General features: G+C 39.4%; 1 pseudogene; it reads right to left on the reverse strand.

Moving 5' to 3' along the window:
* Positions 1-14,184: 14,184 nt before the first annotated feature.
* LOC118914862 (rho-associated protein kinase 1-like) lies at positions 14,185-15,397 on the reverse strand (annotated as a pseudogene).
* Positions 15,398-24,543: the final 9,146 nt, after the last annotated feature.

Consider the following 24,543-nt stretch of genomic DNA (forward strand, 5'->3'; position numbering starts at 1 on the left):
GCAAATTAACTCAGATCAATGCATGTGTTTTATCTCCATACTTTTATTTTTTCCTCATTCAATATTTAGTGAATTTCTACTATGTACTAGACAAAAAGTGCTAAATTATATAGCAGTGAAAAAAATAGTTCTCCCTTCTGACATGGATCTTATGTTCGGGGAGGGAGGAGTGAAGAAATAAAATATTTTAAATACTGTATTGTATATCAGCATATTTCATGCGCTTTGGGGCTAAAAAAAGCAAGGTAACGGGAATAGAGAATATGGGGAAGAGCTGTATGTGTAATACAGTGGTTGGGTCAGAACTTACTGAGAAGGTAACCTTTGAGCGAAACCTTGAAGAACATCCTAGGCAGAGAGGACAGCCAGTGAAAAGGTTCTGAGGTGTACTGAGGAGGGCAGGCAGCAAGGAGACCAGTGGGGCTGAAACAGCGTGAGCTGCCGTGTGCTCGGAGATGCGCGCAGAGAAGTAAGCGGAGCGCGCCTGTGTAGAGCCATTAGAAGCGTTGTGGCTCTTACCACAACGAAGTGGAAAGCTATTGGAGAGCTTTGGCTGGTGCATCAAAATGTGTGATTTTCTGTTTGAGAGAGCTTCTCTGGTTGCTCTGTTAAAGATTTTAGAGGGACAAGAGAGGAAGCGAGGAGATGGGGTGAGAGACTTGCAGTGACCCAGGAGGGAGCCAATGGCCTGGATCAGAGGGATGGCAGGGGAAGGGCTGTTCAGTGACATGATTCCAGATATGTTTTGAAAAAGTATGTGTGTGTTCATAAGTGTTTGCCTCTGCTTAGTAAGCCAGGTGATTAGAGCTCTGTGCTAATGGCCCCTATTTTAGTCCACTCAAATTTTTGTCTGATACTGAGATTCACTTACGAATTCAACAGACAATTAGATAATTCCTACTATGTGCCAGGTACTGTGCTAGGGACAGTGGACACAGTGGTGGAAAATATAGTCTCTGTCTTCTTTACACTGCACTGGGGAAGATACTGAGAACTGCAGGGTAGCTCACATCTGAATTCAGGTCTAGACAGTTCAGAGTTTGTAAAGAGGTGGATTTCTGGACGTTCCACAGCGGCACGCCACCAGTCTCCCTCCCTCCCTCCCCACACATGGGTTGTATAAATAAGGGGGTCATTTCCTTAAGGTAAAGTGAAGTCTGTAGGTGATTGTTCTACATTCCCTTCTGCTCCCTGGCTGGTGGGTTAGAGGACAGGGAATTCGAAATTGTCCCCAACGAGGAGACAGAGCTTCTCATTCAGAGAGTGGATGTTTGGTGACTCAGAAGGCCCACAGACCTGGCCCAACACCTGTCAAGTGTGAGGCAAGGAACGAGGAAGTAGATAAATGTTACTCTCCTTACATGGCCCTAAAGAAACCCTTCTGTATCTTCTGGCTAAGGCTTGTGAAAAAACTAACTCAGAGTCTCACTCAGCCAGTGGCTGAGTTATAATGCACATTGAATCCCTAAGTTCCCAGGGTGTCTACTGTTAAAGTTAGGGCAGTGGCTGGGAAAGGATGGGATTGGGGGCCTGTAGAAAGATCCTAATGACTCTGGGGATATTGTTCGGCTAAGCTTCCTTACCAACAGAAGCAGCTCTTCTGCCTGAGAGGTCAGCCCTCCTTTGCTGTAAGAACCTGTAATGGTCTCCCCTGAGGCAGTAAATCACTGCCCGTTCTCCTCAGGCCCACCCTCACCATCCCTCTTTGTTTTTACCCCTGTAAGTAGACTCCTGTCCCAGCGGACTTCAAAGGGTAAGGTGCAAAGTGACCCCTGAGATGTGCTATATATCAAATGAAAATCATGGTCTTTCCAATGTATACAGACTGAAATCTGGAAATTACGTGGGGATGGAGCTTATGCATTTGGAATCAAGTGGAAGGAAAAAAGTTGGATCAGGCTTAATATAGATATTTGATTGATATGGGCTCACTAAGCAGAGATTCTGGATTCAGTGTTTCAGCTTAAGGGATTAGAAAGGGTTTTGAAGATTGTTTGGTTGGTTGGCTGAAACATGGACCCAGAGGCGTCCTGCTACAGGAAATAAAAGTGAATCATCAGACTTGCCTTGCTGTACTACAGAGTAAGGTGCCTAAAGGCTTGGGAATTTCAACTGTTAGAATGTTTTTATCATAAGACTTGCTCACCCACTGTAGGAGAACACAGTTTTCACTGTGACTCTGAGAAATAAATTTGGGTTTTGGAGTAGTATGTATGGCTTCTCTACTCATTTACCAAATGGGTCAAAAAGCTGCTAGTGTTTAGAGGGACAAAACAAGGGAAGGCTCTGCAGCAGGTCCAGGCTGGTATAAGAGCTTCTCTGCTACCTGGGCCAATGACCCAGCAGATAACATAGTGCTGACACGGGGGTGGTGGATATTTGGGTCACTTACTCATGTAGCTAGTAGCACATAGGGATGCTGTTTGTAGCCTTTCGTAGACCCTTGTTGGTGAATCACAGCATAAGCCCTGAGGATTTTAGAGTAAATCCAAGTGTATATAGACTTTAGAGAAATAGTTTTCTAAAATAGTTTTTGCCTTACTACTGAGCCTTGTAGACACTGAACAGTTAACCATAGGCCACCAAGTTACTCTGAGACCTAGCTGCCCATTATGACTGAGTGTTACCTGACCCACCAAGCTGGCAGACACATGAAAAGGTGCTCAGCATCACTAACCATCAGGGAAATGCAAATCAAAGCTGTAGTGCAGTATCACCTCACACCAGTCAGAATGGCTAGTATCAAAAAGACAAGAAATAACAAGTGTTGGTGAGGATGTGTTAGGCAGAAATACAGACATGACCTGGGTGGAGAGAAAATAAGGCCAGTAAAACCCATTAAAAGGGATTCAAAATGTTATTTGGATAAAACCAGAGAGCCAGAAAGGACTCACAGAGTTAATTCGTTAATTAGCTGAAGTTTCAAAGGAGTGACTTGGAATGTCCGGATATTCCCCAGATAAAGAAAAGTATTGGAGCATAGCCCACGTCTTCATTGTACCAATTACAGCATGCCATTGTAAAATCTACTTAGCCCACGAAAATGGCCCAGCTTATTCTTTAACTTAATCTATGTCCTGTTCTCCCTCTTCTTCCAGCCCCTTAGTCAAGTAGCTCAGTAACCAGGGCAGGAGACAGCCCTCTGACATGTACATGGACCCATGTGGACACAGAATGCCGGGATCCAGACCAACACAGGTACCAAGTAACCCTGTTCTTGAGACAAAACTTCAGAGGAGCTATGAATCATCTGTACACATCATGCCTTATGCTGACCCTCACCCAAAAGGCCCTAAAATCCCAAACTCTAAGCCCTTAAGTGTGCCCTCTCTCTGAGGTTCCCTTTCTTCAAGTGTGTCACTCTCTCTGTGCTACTCCAGGTAAGTAGGGAGGGGCTGCTGAGAGCTCTGATCTGGGCTTCCAAGGTCCCATCTCCTGGGTGACCTGGGCAGGACTGAACTGTATGATAATGATCCTTAGTAGCCTGCCTGACAATCTCCTTTCTTTGCCTTTGGGAAGTTCTCAAAACATAATCTCACTTCATCCAGTGTTCTGTGGCACCCCAAATCCTGGGGTGGTAGGGGCTTAGTTCTTGTGCCATGCAGATTCAAGCAGACACTGGACGGGCACCAGGGAACCCCGGCTTTAGGAGTTGGCATAGGATCTGCTCTATGCCAAGCAGGAGTTCAAAGAGATTCTTTTTCCTCCCTCTGTTCTTCCTTGCTCTCTGCTTCCCTCAAGGCAGCTGCCATTCCTTGCTATTCTCGCTTTAATGAATTCCTTCCTTACCTATCACTCTTGACTCTCCTGAGTCTCACAAATGAATTTAATCCCAGCATATGTAGAGAAAAGGGGACACTGTGAACAGTTGGTGGGAATGTAAATTGGTGCAGCCAGAATGGAAAACAGTATGGATGTTCCCCCCAAAATTAAAGAGAGATCTAACATAAGATCCAGCAAATCTACTTTTGAATGTTTATCAGAAGGAAATGAAAGCACTAGAGAATATCTGCACACCTTGAAAGGATATCTGCAGCCCCATGTCCATCCAGCCATAAAAAGAAGGAAATCTTACCATTTGGAATAACATGGATGATCCTTGAGGGCATTACACAAAGTGAAATAAGTCAGATGAGAAAGATAAATACTATATGACTTTACTTTCATGTGTATCTCATCAAAAAAATAAAAATATGAGATCATAGATAGAGAACAGATTAGTAGTTGCCAGATGCAGGGGTGGAGGGGTGGGGATTGAAATGTGTGAAGAGTGTCAGAAGGTACAAATTCCCAGTTATAAAGTAAGTAAGTCATGGGGATTTAATGTACAGTATGGGGACTATAGCTAATAATACTGTACTGCATATTTGCAAGTTGCTGAGAGAGTACATCTTAAAAGTTCTCCTCACAAGAAAAAAATTCTGTAACTGTGTGGTGACAGATGTTAACTATATATATTGTGGTGATCATTTCATAACATGTAAAAATACTGAGACTTCATGTTGTGCACCTGAAACTAATGTTATATGTCAATTACACATCAGTTTAAAAAAACATGAAAGATCTCAAATATCTTAACATTTCATAAAAAAAATAGAAATAGAAGAGCAAAATAACAAAACAAACAGAAAGTCAGCACAATGAAGGAAAAATAAATATTTCTATAAAATACTGAAAGATATATAGCAGAAATTAACTAAATATAGAGTAAAAATAGAGAAAGTCAATGTAGTCAGACGTTGGTTCTTGGAAGACATCCACAAAGAGGATGAACATTTGGCTAGACTGTTCAAGATGAAAGAGAGAATATTCAAATTACTTAAATTGGGAATGAAACAAGGGTCATTAAAACCCACCTCACCAAAATAAAATGGAATATAAGTGACTCTATGAATGACCACAATGCCAACAAACTAGATAACCTAGAAGAAGTGGAAAAAGTCCTAGAAAGACATGAACCAAAACTGACCCAAGAGAATAAAAAATGTCAGTAAACCTAGAAGAAGGAAAAAACTGGAATTAATACTCAAAAAAACTCCTACAAACAACAATCCAGGACCAGATGATTCAGTGATCAATTCTACCATACTTTTAATGATGAACTAACACCAATCATTCACAAAGTGTACCAAAAACAATGAAGAGAAAGGAACACTTCCCAATTTACCTGCTGAGGTCAGTATTACCCTGACACCAAAACCAGAAAAAAAATCTATTTGGTTGAAGTGTAAATAAGGACAAGAGAAGTAAAAACTGATTATACAGGTAAGAAGAGGTCACACCTTCTGGAACTTCTTTTTGATCATGTAATAGATTTTAGATTTTAATCTAAATGCAATAGACAATCACTGAAGCATTTTGAGTAAAGGGTGATTTTTTCTTTAAAGGATGAGTGTATCTTCTGGGTAGACGATGAGTTATAAGTGCAATAGTGTAAAAAGAGAGACGAGTATAGGAATGGCAGCAGGCCAGGTGAGAGCCGATGATGGCTTTAGTTTTGGAGAGGTGCTTAAGACTTCATTCGTATTTCTGGCATAAGCAACAGGTTGATAGAGGTTCCTTTCGTTGAGATGGAAAAGTAAGGAGCAGGAGCATGTATGGCAGTAGAGGCATGGTAGCAAGAGAGAGGTCAAGGATTTAGTTTCCAATATCTCAAAGATAATTGTGTGTGTATGTGTATGCTAAAACTAATATAGTAAACATTAAAAAATTCAGTAAAACCACAATACAAGTTCCCAGAACCAACTCAATCCAGATGTACAAGAATTCAGTCCAGCAGGGAGACACACATATAAACATTAGGACACTGGGCAACATACATGCATAATTGGTAGTAGTAGGAAAACAAGAAATATAACAAGGAATGGGACTCAAGGGTTAAAATTATGTGTGAAATAGACATTTCAAGACAAATAAGTAGTAGGAGCAAAAAGTGCAGGAGCCTAACTCTTCATAATGGGGAAGCGTGTAGCCTCTGAAGCCAAAATGCCCATGTAGTAATTCTACCTCTATCATTCTGAGTCGTTGTAAGATACAGGACAAGTTACAGAGCATATCTTGCCTCAGTGTCATCTATGAAACAGAGATGATCCCAGCACCTACTTCACTGAGTTGCTGTGAGGTTTAAATAAATTAATATATGTAAAACATTGCTGGACACATGAGAAGAACTCTAGGAATACTACTATTACAATAAGAATGATAATGGTAATGTCAATTACTACTGGTAATGATTATAAAGACGATAACTTGGATAGAAGTCTGGAAAGAGGAATTAGACAGGTGTCAAATATTCAAGACCTTTTATGCTGAGGATATTGAATCTTATTTTTTTAGTTATTTCCAGATATAAGTTAGCTTTCCTTTTATTCCTGAAAGCACCCCTCTGAAAACTACTGACATCCTTTTCACTTCAAGCAGGAGATAAGTCATCCCCAATAAGCAGTTCACAGTACATTTTCATGTTGAATGCAGAAGCCATTTCCTTCTGCCATCGGGGCTAACAGGCCACCCATTCCAATTAATGTAATAATAGAGAAGCATTTCTAAGTCATAGAGTATCTCGTTTCAATAGAGATGTAATGAAATCTCTTCATTTGTCATCTGAAAAAGTTTAGCTAGAATGAGAAGATACTCTTAAAAATGGCAGTTAAATCTGAGAAGAATTCAAAAGTAGAGATACAGATGAAACAAAACAGCAAGTAGAGGGACCAAAGTACAGACATTCTTAGAAGTATAGAAGAAAAGGAGGCACACTTGTCTCTTTAAAAAGGAATGAGAAAGTGTCATTTCTCAGAGATGAGCTTTTGAACCCCAGACAGCTGTGAGCAATTTGTCAATTGCTCTGAAGTGTGGCAGAGTCAACCCCTGGGTCTCAGCCATGTGTATTGGGTACTGGTTACCATGAGGCTGAACACCCAAGAGGACACTTCTGCCTCAAGGATGTCCTGGCTGTGATTGCAGTCCACCGACTATCAAAACAGTAGAATAGTAGCTCTTACAAATGAAATGAATTAGATTGATAGGCACCCTGGGTGCATGGAAAAACGACCAAATAAATAAGGAGCCTGCATGGCATGGTGGAAAAATCACAGCCATTTGCCATGGCTCTGAATCCTGGCTCCACAATTTAACTTGGCACCTTAGGCAGCTCATTTAATTTCTATGAACCTCAGTTTCTTCTAGGAAACAAAAGTAACACACATAGGATTTAGATGCTTCTTAAAGTTTCTGGATCATAATGGGTCCTTAATGTGTATTAGTATCTCTCTGCAAATGTAAATGATAGCAACAAATACACTGGTAAAACTTAGGAAGGGGATAGTTTTGCATTCACTCTTACAGTCTTTGTGATTTGATAGGAGAGCAATACCTAGAAACTTTCCTGACTCTGATTGCTCCCCATGTTTCCTTCACTGCCAATCAGACAAGAACCCAGGGCTGACAGAGAGCCTTTGGCGTCTGTGTAGCCTCTGAGTTACTGTCTTCCTCATTACCATGAGGAGCAGTCAGTAGACATTGTTTTCTGCTTTGGTTTCTTTTCTTAAAATTTTCTGACTTAGTATTCTGGGTTTAGGCCCCACTATCATCCTCAGTGACAAGGGATCTACTGTCTCATTTTTCCTTTTTCTCTGAGGGCCTGATCATTCCATGCATGCATGGAAGAATAGTGCAAATGATCTGATAATCAAGTATTGACAGCAGCCTGGAATCTCCCCTGAACTCCAACCTCTTGGCAGAAACCCCAGGAGAAGTGTGTGGTTTCAACAACAGAGACACTAGCCACACTCTCAGAAGGCCAGGCTTGACCTGAACCCTACATCTGGCACCGGTTCTGTTGTCCCACGGCTCATTCTAGTCCTGTCCCTCCCTGCCTAAGCAATGAATAGCCAATCTTAAGATGACGCTCCAGAATACATAACCAGAATATGCACCATATTTACCTTCAAGTTTTCCTACAATTCTCTGCTTTAAGTTCACTGAATCTTGCAGAGTAGAGGTGAGAATACAGAAAGTTTGATGACCTGTCAAAGCAAGTGACAATAATTTGCTTTGTCATAGTAGGGTCGTGTGTAGAATTTTTAGGAAAGACAACTGGAAAGGATTATTTTAAATGAAAAAGTGAGATGCAGACCTATTTCTCATCTTTATTCTTGCTCTAAAATTGTTTGAACCTCCCTTTGAATCAATGTATGTCACTCCCTTAGATGAGCTTCATGTGGCACAAGGTGAAAAAAAAGGGGGGAATTTTCATCCCTTAAACACAGCAATGAAAAAAAATGCTTTCCTTTATAAATCTCAACAATATGTCTAATACATTTGCCAGCAATGAGGAATGAGCCTGTGAGGAAGTAACAAAGTTACTGGAGGAAGTATTTTTGATGCCTTGAGCACAGAACAATTTGACCTGTATTTTTAAAGTTATGGAACCTCATTGAAAAGTGATAGGTAGTGGGGTAGTTGGTATTACTGATGCTCTAGAAGGAAAAAGAATTTTAGTAGCATTTTTCACTTGAAATCTACTGATCGAAATGTTAGGTGCTCTATGAGAGAGACTGCAATAGCTAAGGATCAGTCACATTTTCTTTCAGTCTAGTTGTCTGCAACTATAATAGGTCAAAAAACTAAATGTATAGGGTTTGAAAATAAAACATTTCAGGCTTCCTGATCCTTTCAGGCACCACCCACAGAGATGCCCATCTTGTTGTTCTAATGGATGAGAGACAGGCCAGGGCACTGCTTAATGAGAAGAGAAATCCCAGGTGTCACCATATTATTAAAAGAGTCCCTGTGAAAATATTGACATTTGTTTTGGTATTCGGCTGGGTGTTGAGAAGTCATCAACTCCCCACACCAGTTGAGTTATGTTAAAAACACTTTGGTATGTGTGGTTGGCTAATTGCAGGTGTTTGGCGGTAAAAGTTAAGGCAGCGTAAACATGCAGCTACAACATTGTGGTGATATGACTGGTTTACAATGATTTGAATGAAATCTCAGGGAAGACATCATTTATTCCCAATTTATTTCCTTTTCTGATGTGTCCCTGTGATGCCAAACATCTGGGAGGGACCAAAAGCCTTAGAGAATTCTTTGCAAAGACTTGCTTCTTCATCTATCCAATCATTCATTCAACAAATACTTGTTGGGGGTTTACTATACACTAGGTTTTACCTCTTAAGAGTTTAGAAGAGGAGGAAGTTATATACACATACTAATATCATTGTAGAAGTTGAAAGAAATTACAGAATGACACCAGAGAGATGGAAATAAACTATTACACCTGAGCAGATTGCTTATAGACAGCTTGCAGATTCAGGGATGCCTTCTGGACAAGATGGCATTGAACTGAGCTTTATCCCCAGTGTTTTTATCCTAACTGGAGTTTAGGTTGTGTAACAGAGACACTTTGGATTGCAAAATGCGGAAAACACAACTAAAATTTGACAGGACTCTGGGAAGGGCAAACTCCACTGAAACAAAATGATTCTCATCCAAACCAGATGATTGGACTAGAGTAGGAGCATTTTCTGTATGACTGGGGAGGGAAGTGCAGTGGTGTGCTTGCGCCAAAAAGTGAAGAGAGATTGGTTCATAAAGCTGGCATTCATTTAACAATAGCCTTTGAGGTAAGGCTGCAAAGGTAGATGCAGTGGTAAATGTCAGATGAGGGTTGTAATAGAGTGCACAGAGGAGAAGTAGGAAGCAGGGAAGTATTACAGTAGTAAAGGTAAGACAATGTTTTTAAAAAGGGCTTTGATTATGACCATGAGAATGAAATTAGAGGGTGCGTATGTATTCTAGTCTGCCAATTGTAGAATCAATGACACTTGGCATCCAGTGTGAATGTGAATATTGATGATTTTCATGGTGCCATAAACTGAATTAGTACATACATGAGAAGGAGGATGTGTGAGAGGGATGAGAATATATTCAGTTTGGTGTATATGGAACTTGAAATGCAGATTGGATATCAAAAAGAAAGGTTTTTAGATATTAGTGCTAGAGAGATGTCAGGATAGGACTTTAGATCTGGAAATTCTGCAGAGGTGATAATAGAAGTCTAGTGATTGTCAGGAGAGTGTATTTTCATAGAAAAGAAAAGATGCTCAGAATGTTTGATGGCTTATATGCCAGGGTACTTGGAAAAGTATGTTATACTCCCAGAGCATCTGAATACTTACCTGAATTTTTACTTTTCATCACATTTCACATGGTTTAGTAGATGGAACATTTACATTTAGGACTTTTTGTAATTTTTAAATGTATTGTTATATATGGGAAGGTGGGGTGATTTCTAACATATGAGCTTGGTAGCCAGGGTCTATATGTACTTATCACTTCCACTCTTAGTTTTTAAGTTTTTAGTTTGAAAAGTCCATAAAATAGAAGGGGATTGGTCTCCTCAGTTACAGACATAATTTGTATGTCTTCAGTGCCTTGGTTATGTCTAAGTATATATTCCTATTTTGTATCTTGGTTTTCAAGTGTACTCATTATAAGTCTAACTTTATGGGAGATTTTTGCAAGATGCTCTGAAAATTTCTTTTTGGTGAACATTAATTAATGTTGGTTATAACAAAATTTTTAGATCATTTTTTTATATCACGTGTATTGGTCAGCACTTGGAATAAAGAATATTTCACAATCCCAATTCAGAAGACTATTTTTGCATGAGCCTATATTGCCTTGTGCATTGATGTCATCATGAAGATAGAGTAAAGAGTCTTATTATGTATGTAATGTACACTCATTCAAGACAGTTTATATATTATATTGTGTGAAAGCAGAAAGTAAGATGTCTCCTACAAAACAGGCAATTAATAAGTTCAAGTTAAATTTAAAGTGAGCTAAAAGGGAGGTTGGCACTATCAATCAATACCTTAGAAATGTTAGTTTTGCCTAACTCTGTGAATGGAGCAACAGATCACTGCCGAGGAATGGACTGATGGGATAATTAATAGTGGCCATGGTAAGAAAACTATTTTCATAATGATAGATCATCTGTGCATGGAAGTGTGCCTATGTAAACAAGATAATTCCACTCAGAACAAAAAATAATTAAAAAAATAAACAAGAAATCATACTGCCCATATGAATCAACTCTCATTATTGGACAAGAGTTTAACAGTATTTATCTGGTAATTCCTGTGTTAACTGGCAAACATCACAGATGTTTGCCATAATTTTCTTTTATACTGATGTAACCTTCTACACAGTTTGCAGAGTTTTATCAAGTCATTCATTATTTTAGCAGGGACTTTGATGCAAAGATTGTACTCGGTTTATTAAAGTCCAACAAAACTCTAAATATTTGAAATTAAAGAAATTATCAAAGAGAAACCCACAGACACATACTTTTTTGAAAATGTTTTTTAAAATTTCTATATTTACTCATGGCAGTAAAATAATTCTCTCAAATAAAGGTGCTCAAAGGACAATGCAACTCCCATCAAAACTGTTCTGAGAATAATTTACATTTCAAACATTGCATACATTTCTTATATGTTTGTTAACTTAATGTCTTTATCACTTAAAACCATAAAGAAATACATTAGACAATTACAGAAATGATGCACCCCACAAAATGCTCTTAAAAGAGCTTCTTTTATACAATTAGTTCCTCATGTATCTAGTAGTAAAATAAGTCAATAAGGCTTGGCAAAAATGCATAGATTAAATGTAACTTTTTATTTTATTTTTTGCTCTCTCCCATTCTGCAATCTATAGACTTGCCAAAACACATACAGTGTTTTGTAAAGCATAAGGTAAGATATTTATTCTCCATCAAGTCCGCTATGGGCAATCAACAGTGAGTCTTTTAAATTCTACAGTGAGGGTCCTAAAGTCAAGTGATGTCACTGCTTTCTTAAAATAGTTTTGTATAGTCTTGCAAGAAAACAGAATCTGAAGTCATTGAAAAGAATTTTGGTTGTCTCATTTTGAGATATTTTCTTTATTCCTTCCATGAGGTGATCTCGATAGTGATGTCCATTCCACATGAGAGTGAAAGTCCCTTCCTCCCACTAGGATGAGGAAAACTGTTATGTCGTGGTTGACAGGCATTTTCTTAGAAATTAAAAAAGGCAGCACCTATAAAAAAAAAATATATATATAGCTAAGCTTTCCCTCAATTGTACTTTCATTTCATTGTAATAATTAATCTGATCTACCTGTAGGCAAACCTGCAATAAAGAAGAAAAACAAGAAACAAGAAACCCTCAATGTGTTTGTGTGCCAAAGCAAGGACAGAGTAACCGTGATCTTAACCCTGAAGCCTGTGACACTTGCGATTGTAGCTTTCGATTTTCATTTCCTTTCTTTCTCAAATCCTGTGTATTAGCTTTCTTTCTATCAATTTTAAAATCTTCCTGATTCATTATTTCTGCCAACTTGCTAATTGCCTGTGTTTTAAGCGTTCATTCTCTGTTGATATTCTTTTCAAAGGCAGCTTTAAGATTACTAATCTCTTCCTCTTTCTTCAATTTATATTCTTCCTCTGCCTTCCTCATTTTATCTGTTAGCTCCTCATTTACTTTTCTTAATAATTCAGTATCTTTGGTAAGCATGCTGTTCTTTTTTTCAAGCCTACTAACAGTGTGATCTTTATCTGTAATCTCTTGTCTATTTCTTGAAGCAGCTTGCTTGCTTTCTTGGGTCAATTCAAAATACTGCACTTCCAGAAGCCCTCGAGCCAACTGCTCAGACTCAGCTTTTGTTTCTGCTAGATGCAACTGAGTGCTGAGGGTTTCTTTCTCATTTTGTAGTTCTTGTATTTTCTTTAAATTCTCTCTGTTTTTTTCTTCAATGTCTTCCTTAAGTTCCTTTACCTGGGTCTTATAAAGTCTCAAGAAATATTGCTTAGCTTCAACAGATCTTGCAGCTCCTGCATCTCTCCTTCTTTTCATCTGTATTGTTTTGTAAACTGAGCTAACTCGAATTCTAACAATCTATTTGCTCTCAATAAAGTTTTTATTTCCTGTTTCATATGCTTTTCTGTACCTTTTAAATTATCTGTTTCAAATGAGTCTTCAATTCATTTTGTAACAACAGTTGCTTATTTAATTCTTGCTCCAACTGAAGACTTAGATTCTTAACTTCATGCTCCATTCTTTCTTTATTTTCCATCAAATGCTCAAGCTTCTGCTGAGATTGTTTCAGATCAACATCTAGCATGGACCACTGCTTCTCAATCTGAACAACCCTACTTTCAGCCTTCTTGTGAGCCTCTCTCTCTCTTCCTTTAGCTTTTTTTCCATCTCACACATTACAACAGTTTTTGCCTCTTCAATAGGCTGATGTTTGTCAGTTAAATGAGCTTTGGTTATTTTATGTTCATTTACCTCTTGTTCTAACCATTGTTGTAATGATTTAAGTTTATAGTTTAAATCTATTTCTAAATTTCTCTTTTCCTTTTCTGAGTGATTAAGCATATCTCGAGCTTCTTTTCTTTCTCTTTCCAGTCTTTCAAGATGATGTTTGAGATGCTTCACCTCCTCTTGTAAAGATGTAATTTGAGCTTGAAGGTCTCCAGTCATCTCAGAATCATGACCTTTATCTCTTTGTTCAGCTTCCAACACAGCTTGCAGCTGGTAATAGTTCTTGTCCATTTGTGACTTGGAATTCTCTAAAATTCTATTTCTCTCCTGCAGTTCCCTGGTTAGGGACTCCAGCTCACTGAATGCCTTGCTTGTCTCTGTGGGGCTCTTCCCTAACCCTACAGCTGTGTCTGACTCTGTCCTGAGTAAGTCATTGGCTTCTATTGGCTGCTTTTGTAATTGTGCCAATTTCTCATGAGCAAGCTGTGAATTCTGATTTATTGTCTTTAAGTCTTCCAATGGATCCTTTAGTACATTAACTTCATTTTCTACATTCCTCCTCTTCTTATTTTCCTGCTTTTTTTCTTTGGTACTCATTAATTCTATGCTGTAGCAACATTTTATCCTTTTCAATCTGAGACACTGTAGATACTAGATTTCTTCTTTGATTCCCTCTTCAACCAATTCTTTCATTATCTTTTCTAGTTTTATGTTTAAAGGTCTGCACTTCTGCTCCATTTCATCTTTTAAGTGCATTTCATTATGCAGCTGTTCTTACAGCTTAATACTTCAGCTTATCAATGGTTTTTGCAAGTTTTCCTGCAAGCTTTTATCCACATTGGAGCTCGTTGTACTATCATTAGGATTAGCTGAAGACAAGTATCTATAATTGCTGTAATATATAAATCCTACAAAAGGTAACTGATTGCCAACAAAAGCTTTAGGTATAGGGAATATTTTTTCAGCTCCTTTATCTTCTTCTAAATCATCAAGGTTACTTGTATCAATGTCACTGCTTAAGTGTGGTACAACTGGTGCTACAGTGTCTCGGAGTGTTTCCCAAGCCCACAGATCATTTTTGAAGAAGAGATGTCATTTGATTTCTTCTACACCATTTCACCCTAATCTCTCCTCTTTCTCAGTAAGGAAGGCACAAATAAGATTTTTTGCTTCTTCTGATATGTCATTATCATCATTGAAGGTTAAGTGAATTTTTATGGTTCATAATCTTACTATAAATTCCGAGCAGAAAATCTTCATAAAAAGGTGTAGAACCTACAAGCATTTCATGTAAAAACACCCCAACGGCCCACCAGTCACATTCTTGTCCATAATAACCATCACCACCTGGGGATTTTAATACTTCAGGGGAAATATAATTGGGTGTTCCAATTGCTGTATCACATCGTACCTACCTTCCTTATTCATCTTCACACAAGTACCAAAATCTGCTAACTTCAAATGTCCAGATTTATCAAGCAGCATGTTATCAGGCTTCACATCCCTATGAATGAAACCCATGGAATGAATTGCATCTAATGCAAGAACTACTTCCGCAGTATAGAACCGTGCCCATTTTTCAGGCACATCATAGTTGCTCATTAAGTTCACAAGATCTCCACCAGGCATGTACTCCATCACCATGTAGAGGTAATGATCATCTTGGAATGCATAAAAAAGCTGAACGACCCAAGGACTGTTAGCAAAAGCCATGATGTCTCTTTCTTCCCAGAAAAAAGCAGAATCAGATCTCTTAATCATTTCAAATTTGCTGAGAAGCTTCATAGCATATGCCTGCCTGGTGGATTTATGCCTTACCAACTGAACTTCTCCAAGTGCACCTCTACCAGTCACCTTCACTACTTCATAATCTTCAGCTTTCATCCATAAATCTCTAATTTTATTTATTCTGTCTTTATATCTATTTAAAAAGTTGTCAATATTTTTGTTTTTTCTTTAAACAGGAAAATCCAAATCATATACCAAAGCATCCAATCCATCCAGCAAACAATCCGAATTCACTTCCAATTTGGGATCCCACAACAGGTGGTCGATATTTTCAAACCGAGTCTCAAAACTGTCCCCAGTCGACATGCTGCTGTTACTGTGCCAGTACCCTCATCCCAGCACCAGCAGTGGAAAGCAGTTTCAACCAACGTCCTCTGGCGGTGGGTTTGCAGCCAGCGGGAACCTCAGGGTCACAGGTGCACCCGGCTCCCTTCCTCCCTTCACTGAGGGGATCTCCGTCCTCCGGACCCGGGGCCACGGCACAACAGTCACTCTCCGTTTGTTACCTTACTGTGGAGGCTGCTGCCGCGGCGTCCGGCAGAGGAGCAAGAGGTCGGTGCCCGATGTGGGCTTAGGAGAGGGAAGGCAGGAGAACGGCGCTGAGGAAGACTAGAGTTGGGCCGGCGGCTGCTGCTGACTCGGGAGCTTCTGGGAGGGGCTGCGGCCCCGGTGGGGAAAAGGGCCCTTCGCTGAGCCCTAGCTTTTTAACAATTTCTGTTATCCTTAGTTGTTTGTGGTCGAATTCTCCAGTTGTTCACTGTTGTCTCCATGACCTGAGGTCTTTCATCCAGCTTTCACACTTACCCCAGCCGTGTTCTTCTATCATCGTTTCCTTCTCTTTTGTGCCTACATAACATTAAAACTGGAGACCCTGAGTTTCTTCTACGGAGTGCAAAGGCTATTAGGTAGAATACAGTAAGTAATTTTTTATTCCTAGTAAACACAGCACACACATAAACAAAAAGAACAGAAAAGGTAAACTAGAGAAATAAGACCCCACAGAGCTATACTGCCTAATAAACAAATTTATTTAGCCAAGTAATGAATGAGCTGTGTTTACACTTTCATCCTTTCATAACAACAGTGCTGATGTAAGAATCACCATTCTGGGTGGAGGAGAATGCGTTTATATTATACATAGTAGTAACTCACTCCTACTTATAGTAAATCCTAGGACATTGTCTGCTTCCTTCTTTATTTTCTCCAGGTCCCATTGATTCTGTCCCTGCAGGTGTTGCTTTGAATCATCTCACTTCACCCCATCTCCACCATTGCCATTCACTGGGTCTGTGATAGGGGCCTCCCAACAGCCCTCCCCATCTTTAATCCAGAGTTCCCTCTAAAATCCATTATACATACAGTAGCCAGAATTATCTTTAAACATATTAGTATAATCACAGTAACTCTCAGCTTAAAACCCTTAAATGGCTTCCAGTGTTACTGAGGAGACAATTTAAATTGTGAAATTAAAAACGAATTATTAAAATTGTTAACACAGTCTATGACATCCTGCGTGATCTGGCCTAGGTCAGCTTCCATGACTTTCCACACTGTGTTGCCCATTCACTGACTTCCAGACTCATCATCCTTATTTAAAGGTCTAGAAGGGCCAAACCCCACCTCAGAGCTAACACTTATGCTGCTGTATATGTACTTCTCTTCTCCTCACTCTTCACTTGGCCAAATACTCTTCCTGCAAGTCTCACCTATTCCCTTGGGAAGTACCTGTACATCTGTGGTAGACACTGTGGTTCTCCTGCTCATTGCTTCTTCCAACTTCCTTTAGTGTGGCCTCCTGAGCTGAGGAACTGAAAAGCTCAAAATTATCTTGCCTATCCTCCCTTGCTGCCCGAGTTCTCAAGGTGACTTATGTTTACCAGATAGAAGCTCTCATGGAAGGCTTGAATTCAGAACTAAGTTCACTGGAGACAAAAATAGAATGTGAGGCATCTATTTCTTTGGTACAGATCTCAGCAGAGGGATGTGTTTTGGGCTCTGCAGCAAGAATATCAGCTCTCTGACTCTGGCAACATTAGTAGCCCCAATCATGGTCCAGCTCTGTGCTGTGGCTTTGGGGACGGTTCACGGCAGCTCATCCTAGGGTCTGTGGCTTCACCAATCAATCTGAAGGTCATTTAGTATTCTGCAGTGAATACCTTTCTGTTTAAGCTGCCTAACATTGATTCTTTTATCTGAGATGAACCTTGATTGGTGTCTCCTCAATCTAAATCAGGCCCATCTGTTAAAGTCTTTTACTGCACTTGACATTTGCTTCAGAGTACTTGTTTCAATTTGTAATAGCATATTTACTTGTGTGTTTGTCTCAGCTGCTAGATTCTCAGCTTCACAAGGATGTAGCAGGTGCTTAGCTCATAACAGTTGATGAAACTAAGAGAAAAACCAACTCCACCAGAAGATCCTTTGTGAATCTTTTCTCATTACATCTAGGGCTAAACTATGTTTCCCTAGCATCCACTCTTGGATCTAAAAGAGTGGATGTTGCAGAGAAAATGTGTAAATAGTTGAGCACAAGAACTCTGGTATGAGATTTGGACAATTAGACTAACATGTCCCTGCTATACAAATTCTTTGTGATTTTTTTTGGGGGGTGTGTTTAATATCCAACTAGTAGAAGAAAAAAGGGTGAGTAACAGGAAAGAACAGAATTATAATTGAAATGTGTTTTCCCCAGTTGTATCATATGCCTTTCATATTGGACAAAGCTGGACAGATGTTTTATGTTAAAGGATAAAACATATTTAGATTTAGAAAATCATCCATTATGTTCGATTGGCATTTTCAAGTGTTTCCATACGCAGATCTTATTCAACTTTCAGTGACCTTTGAAGACAGCATGGTGCTCCTCTCTCTGAATTCCTTCTATCAGTGAATGAAATTACCCCCCAGGAACCTGGACATCAACCTCAGTTCTCCTTCTTCTTCACAGATTCATCTGCTCTGTCAAATTTGATCAAAAATCACATTCTTAAAATTTCTCTTTTTTTAAATCATCTTTTTTTTTTTGCTCTACTTTTATTGGTATTATTAAAATAGTTACTGATTGGTTTTCCATCACTTCAATTTAGCATGTCAAAAATCCAAATATTACCATGTTACTCTCCTGCCTAAAATCCTTTAGTGGTCTCCCTTTTCAGTCAGATAAGATACTTTATGATCCCTTCTCATGTTCTGACCACTCTCTCACCCATATACTCTTTCCTTTAGCTTCAGTGAAATATTTAAATTTCCCAGAATGCACTGGGTTGTCTCCCTCCTTCCCATCCCCCAGCTTTCTGTACACATGACTCTGTATCCCCGACACCCCTGCCCATACTCTTTCCTTAACTATTTCAAAATCATTTTATAGGATTCAGTTTAGACATCACTTCTAAGAAGCCTTTTCCAAACCTTAGGTCCTGAGTTAACATTTAATCTCATAGTTCCCTAAGGATTCTATTCTCACCCTAATTTATCATCCTTCTGAACTTGTTTCTTTTCCATTAAGATCAGCTTTTCACTAATATTAAAATAATAATAATAACAGTGACTGAAACAAGTTGGAGGCTTATTTTCATCTTATGTAAAAGAAATTCAAGAAGTCCTGAGCTGATAGGGCAACTTCAAGGTCATCAGGTTTCTAGTTCCCTTCTATTTTCCTGAACTGACTTAGCATATGGTTTCCATCCCTAAAGTTGCCACACACACAGGAAAACTCCAGCAATCACATCTGCATATCAGACAGGAGGAAGATAGAGAAAGCAGTAATAGAAGATGCAATTTTAGCTGCTTAGTCTCCTAAGGAGCTTTCCTGGCAGTCTCACCCAATATCTTAGCTTACTTTTCCTTAGCTACCCCTGTCCCAGGAGTAACTGGCATGCTATCTTTTAATTGGGCACACTGCTGCTTGCCTTTTTGTGATTCTGTCAGAAAGGAAGAACGAAAGGAAGGATATTGAAGAGACAGCCAGCAGTTACTGTTACCCTGGGTTAGCTCCTCTTCAAGGGCAGGGACTGTCTCCTTGTATCATCCTTAGGCCTAAGACCACATCATGCACTGAGTAGATGTTCAATAAGTACTTGTAGAGCTAAATACATAAACGATTTAAAGATAAAAAGTGTGAACATAGTAAGTTATTTGAGTTTTAAAAATATGCAACTAAGATGGATCTTTCCCATGGACACCACAGTCATCCAAGACAGTGACAGAATTTAGAGAATGAGAAGACTGTAATCTGAGTATCTAGGGTAATAGTAAAGATGAATCTTAAAATTTCAACACATCTTTAACAAAGGGATTTGAGAAGGCAGAGGCATGAACAAGGGAGGTAAGAAACACCGAGTACCTGGAATACCATTAAATATATTTGCTTTTGGAAAGGGTTAGGGATAAGGCTAAAAAAGCAGGCAGGAACCATATCATAAAGGATTTGAAAGCCATGTTAAAAGGCTTTTCCTGAGAGTAATGATGCCAGCCAAGTATAAAGAAGGAGGAGAAAAATATGCATGTTCTTAAACTTGCAGAGGTGTCTGGGGACATTGTTACCAAGGTATATGCAAGCATTTTTAATTCAAATTAGAAGCTTTAGAAAGAGATATCAGCAGGAGATAAAAGTTTTACAGTATTTACAAGTCAGTGGTGGTTGAAATGATTGAATGAGCTTATACAGGTGTACTGTGCAGATAGAGAAGATTAGTGGGCCAAGGACTGAACCTAAGAAACATTAAAGAAACAAAAAAAATTAAAGGATGGCCAAAATTAAAAAGACTAGGAACAACAAATGCTGGCAAGGATGTGGAGAAAGGGGAACCTTCTTACAGTGCTGGTGGGAATGTAAATTAGTTCAACCATTGTGGAAAGCAGTATGGAGGTTCCTTAAAAAACTAAAAATAGAAATACCATTTGATCCAGGAATTCCACTCTTAGGAATTTATCCAAAGAAAGCAAGATCTCAGATTCAAAAAAGACATATGCATGCCTATGTTTATTGCAGCACTATTTACAATAGCCAATACATGTAAGCAACTTAAGTGTCCTTCAGTAGATGAATGGATAAAGAAGATGTCACACATAAACACAATGGAATACAATTCAGCAATGAGAAGAAAACAAATCATACTATTTGCAACAACATGGATGGAGTCAGAGTGTATTATGCTCAGTGAAAGAAGTCAGGTGGAGAAAGAAAAGTACCAAATGATTTCCCTTATTTGTGGAGTATAACAATGAAGCAAAACTGAAGGAACAAAACAACAGCAGATTCACAGACTCCAAGAAGGGACTAATGGTTACCAAAGGGGAGGATGGGTAGGAAGGGAGGGATATGGGGATTGAGGAGAATTATAATTGGTACACATGGTGTGGGGGCAGGACACAGAGAAGACAGTGTAGCACAGAAAAGACAAGTAGTGGCTCTGTGGCGTCTTATGACCCTGATAGACAGTGACATCAATGAGGTAAGGGGGGACTTGATATTATGGGTTAATGCAGTAACCACAGTTTTTCATGTGAAACCTTTATAAGAATGTACATCGATACCTTAAATAAAAAAAAACCTGATATTGTAAATAAAAATTAAAAAAAATAAGATATTCACAGTTCCTTTAATATTCAAATGGAAAAATCTACAGTTATTATAATCAGTGTTGTACTGCTCACTTGCCTTTTCAAAAGCCAAAAGCCAAGACTCACTTGATCAGCCTTTTGATGAGGGACTACATGTTTGGCTTCTAGATCATCTTAAACAATGTCCAGTTTAGTCGTAGATAAAAACCAAAAAGATCCTATGTTGAAGGCATTCTATTTGACTGAGTCCTTCCTTTCAGCAGTTTCCTATTTCTTCCCTCCTAGATTTTGTTTATAGCAGCTACTTAGTTTTCTGTGCTCAGTTGCTTATTTGTTCAATGCCTGGCTTCCCCCAGTCAGTTGTAAGCTTTATGGTCACAGGCCCTTTGTCTGCTTTAGTCATTTCTTTCTCAGGGTCTAGAACAATGCCTGGTGTGTGGTGATCATTTACTGTGCATTCGTTGATGAACAAGTATTGGCTCTATGATAGGTTATGGTGACTTGATATTCATATGAGATATTCCTATGTGTACTTTAATATGTTAACATCAAGGTTAATATATCCCACCTCACCATTTCTTTGTCTAAGCAATATGGACAGGGAAACTCAGAGATTGAAACCAAATTGCAGAGCATCCCAAACCAGAGAGTTCAAGAGCTAGGGTTAAACTTAGGTCACCAGAATCCAAACCTTCTGTGCACGTCTCTGCACAATGCCACATTCTTAGGGAATGGTTCTCCTTTGTTGAAACTTACCGTGTTGGCATCTGACATTCAGTAGGGCCCCACAGGACAGAGGATTCAAGAAAGGTTGGGTCCCCATGAGGAAGGAAAGAGGTGCTAAGATGAGCCCAGGAAGACCTGGGGGAAAAATACAGGCGCCAGCCCTTCAACTGCCCCAAGGACAAAAGAGGCACAGCTGGGAATAACTCCTAAGTCAGCACTGGGCACAAGGCCAACCCTTCCAGGTGCTCACTCATGCCTGACAGGAAGGCAGCCCTGAACTGCTTCAGACCCAGCCATTAATAGCTCACCTGCATCGGAGAGCAGGACTTCCCTGGTTCCTCTCCCGGTTCTTCTGACAACAGAGCCAGAGCCCTCCAAGTGCTCAAGCACATGCATGAAGCTGTGGTGTCAGGCAGAGCTGAACAAGGCAGGTCTCCCTGCCTGGCCCAGGTGAGGCGCCCAGTCAGCCAGGGGCCCTGCTTCAGGTTCACATGCTCAACTGGACAAGGTTTGGGAGGAGTTTGCAGGACACCTGATTCTACTCATATGTCTGCCCTTGGGAAGATCTCACCACTTCCTCTCTTCTCTGGGCCTGTTTCCTTTGTCAGTGTCGTGGGGTAACTGGTACCTGAGGCCACACAAGAAAGAGATACTCAGGATAATTTTTGCAGTTCTGTTCTCTAAAGCCGACTGGGTGAACAAAATTTCAGTCCCTGAAGCTTTGACAGGAACTATACTTCCTCCAAGTCTTGACTTGCCTGTGATTAACTCAGGGAAGGCTTGCCTCAGTGGAACAGTCACGAGGCAGAGGACAGCAGAGTACCCTGCTTCCTCAGGACAATCCTGTGGGTGCAGAAGGCTTAGAAGACTGGGTGTCTATTGAGGGGACAGCAGTCAGGTGATTAGCAGGGGGAGTTGGTACAGAAGATCTGGTGGAACCCGGAAGGAGCTGGTGTGGGCCCCCAGCTTGCGCAGTGCTCCCCCTCTTGAGCCAGGGGCCATCTCTTCTTTCCCAGTTCTCTGGGAAACCCAAAGGCCCTCGCATCCCTCCTCCCTCTTTGTTTCCCATCATCTTCTCCAGCACCAAGTACTGTGCATTGTCATGAAATGGCCCTTACGGTGGAAGTGGTTTTAGTAGAAGTACGTGAGTTCATATGGAATCCAAAGGAAACTCTGGAAATAATGAACTTTCTGGAATTCTTGTGTTTATTTTTCCACTCACTTATACAAAACTACATAAAAATAATATAAACTGGACTTGTATTGGGCTTATTCCTACAAATAACAAGCAGTTCCTGGTCTAAAGGAATTTGTAGAGTAACCTGGGAAATCGGATATCAGTAGATAAGTAATGTACAACTGAATAATTAACCATTCTAATAGCATCCAGGAATGGCCCTCTCTGGAAGCAACACAAGGAAAACCAGTCTGAATTTTGAAAATGAGAAGGAAAAAGTCAGCCAGGTAGAGAATGTGGCATGTGCAAACAAATGATGTACGTGTAAAGATACAGAGCCTGAACTGGCAACGTACACCTCATGGGTGAAGTGTAGCCAGCCCTGTGTTAGACATGGCCCGTGAGGTAAAAATATGACTTTTACATTTGTTAAATGGTTAAAAAAATCAAAAGGAGAATAATAGTTTATGGTCCCTGAGATTATATCAAACTTAAAATTTAATGTCTATAAATACAGTTTATTGGGTCTCAGCCAAGCTCATTTGTTTAGGTAGTGTATATATGTGTATACCTCAGTGTTTATTTGTATATCCAAGTTTATGTGTTTCATATGTACATGTATTTCTCTAAATATTGAGTGGATATAGAAGGAATCACGTGGTCCACAAGCCTAAAATATTTTATTTCTGGCCTTTTACAGAAAAAAAATGCCACCCTCTGGTGTAAAGCATGAAGGGAAGTAATTTGCTCAAAGAGTGGTGAGAAGCTCAGCTCTGGTAGAGAGTAAAGTACCTGGATGACAAGGCGACAGAAGGTGATCCCTAAGATACATTTTGCATTCATACTCTATGCCTTCTGAAAACCCAAGTGTTGCTTTTATTATATCTTTTCTGATTATGGCTCTGAGTGCAGGCTCTGCCTTTTACTGCCCAGGCAAACAGGGTACCACGTTCCCTAACTACCAAATTACTTAACCTCTCTAACCTTCAGTTCACCCATGAGCTGTATGGGGAGGATAACAGCATCTATGTCAGACAGTTGTTTGGAGACTATGGAAAAAAAAGGAAAAATGCATAGCTTCTTAAATGAGGGCAACCTTACATATTACAGGAAGATCATCAATTTCATTTAAAAAATCACATTTATTAATGCAAATGTATTCTCTTATAAGAAAATTTTGGTCTGTTTCTCAGATTATTTTCCATTCCTTATTCCTAATATTGTATATTTTTGTTTTCTTCATTTATTTCTTTAGATTTTTCAATAGCTTATCTCTACATTTAATTTCAAAGGACAAACTCAGATATATTTGCCAATTTTACAACTTTTAAATCAATTTCTACTTTCAATTCTGTTTCCTCCTTTCTGTGCCTATTTCCTTTCTAGAGTATTTGCAAATGCAGTCAGTTCATTTTCATTATTTCTTATGCAATAATAATTAAAATTTTAGCTTTCCCTCCAAGTTTTTTAAACCTGAATGTACTGTTTCCTCATGTGTGCTGTCAGCAGAAATCTGCTGTTCTTCTGAGTTCCTTGGTTTCCAGCTTTATTGAGTTATAGTTGATATTTAACACTGTGTAAGTTTAAGATATTAAACATGATGATTTGATAACATCTATTCCATGAAATGTTTACCATATTAGGGTTACTTAATACTTCCATCCTCTCACATAATTGCCTTTTGTGTGTGTGTGTGTGTGTGTGTGGTGAGATATTAAAGTCACTCTTACCAACTTTCAGGTATGTAGTACAGTATTGTTACCATAGTTTCCATGTTGTACATTAAACCGCCAGTACTTTTTCCTCTTACAACTGGAAGTTTGTACCCTTTGACCAACATGTACCCATTTCCTCCACCATTAGCCCCTGGCAATCACCATTCTACTGTTTCTATGAGTTTAACTCTTTTAGATTCTACATATAAGTAAGCTCCTACAGTGTTTGTCTTCCTGTCTGACTTATTTTACTTAGCAA

Source organism: Manis pentadactyla, chromosome 9, assembly GCF_030020395.1.
Source record: "Manis pentadactyla isolate mManPen7 chromosome 9, mManPen7.hap1, whole genome shotgun sequence".
In the NCBI taxonomy this organism is placed as follows: Eukaryota; Metazoa; Chordata; class Mammalia; order Pholidota; family Manidae; genus Manis; species Manis pentadactyla.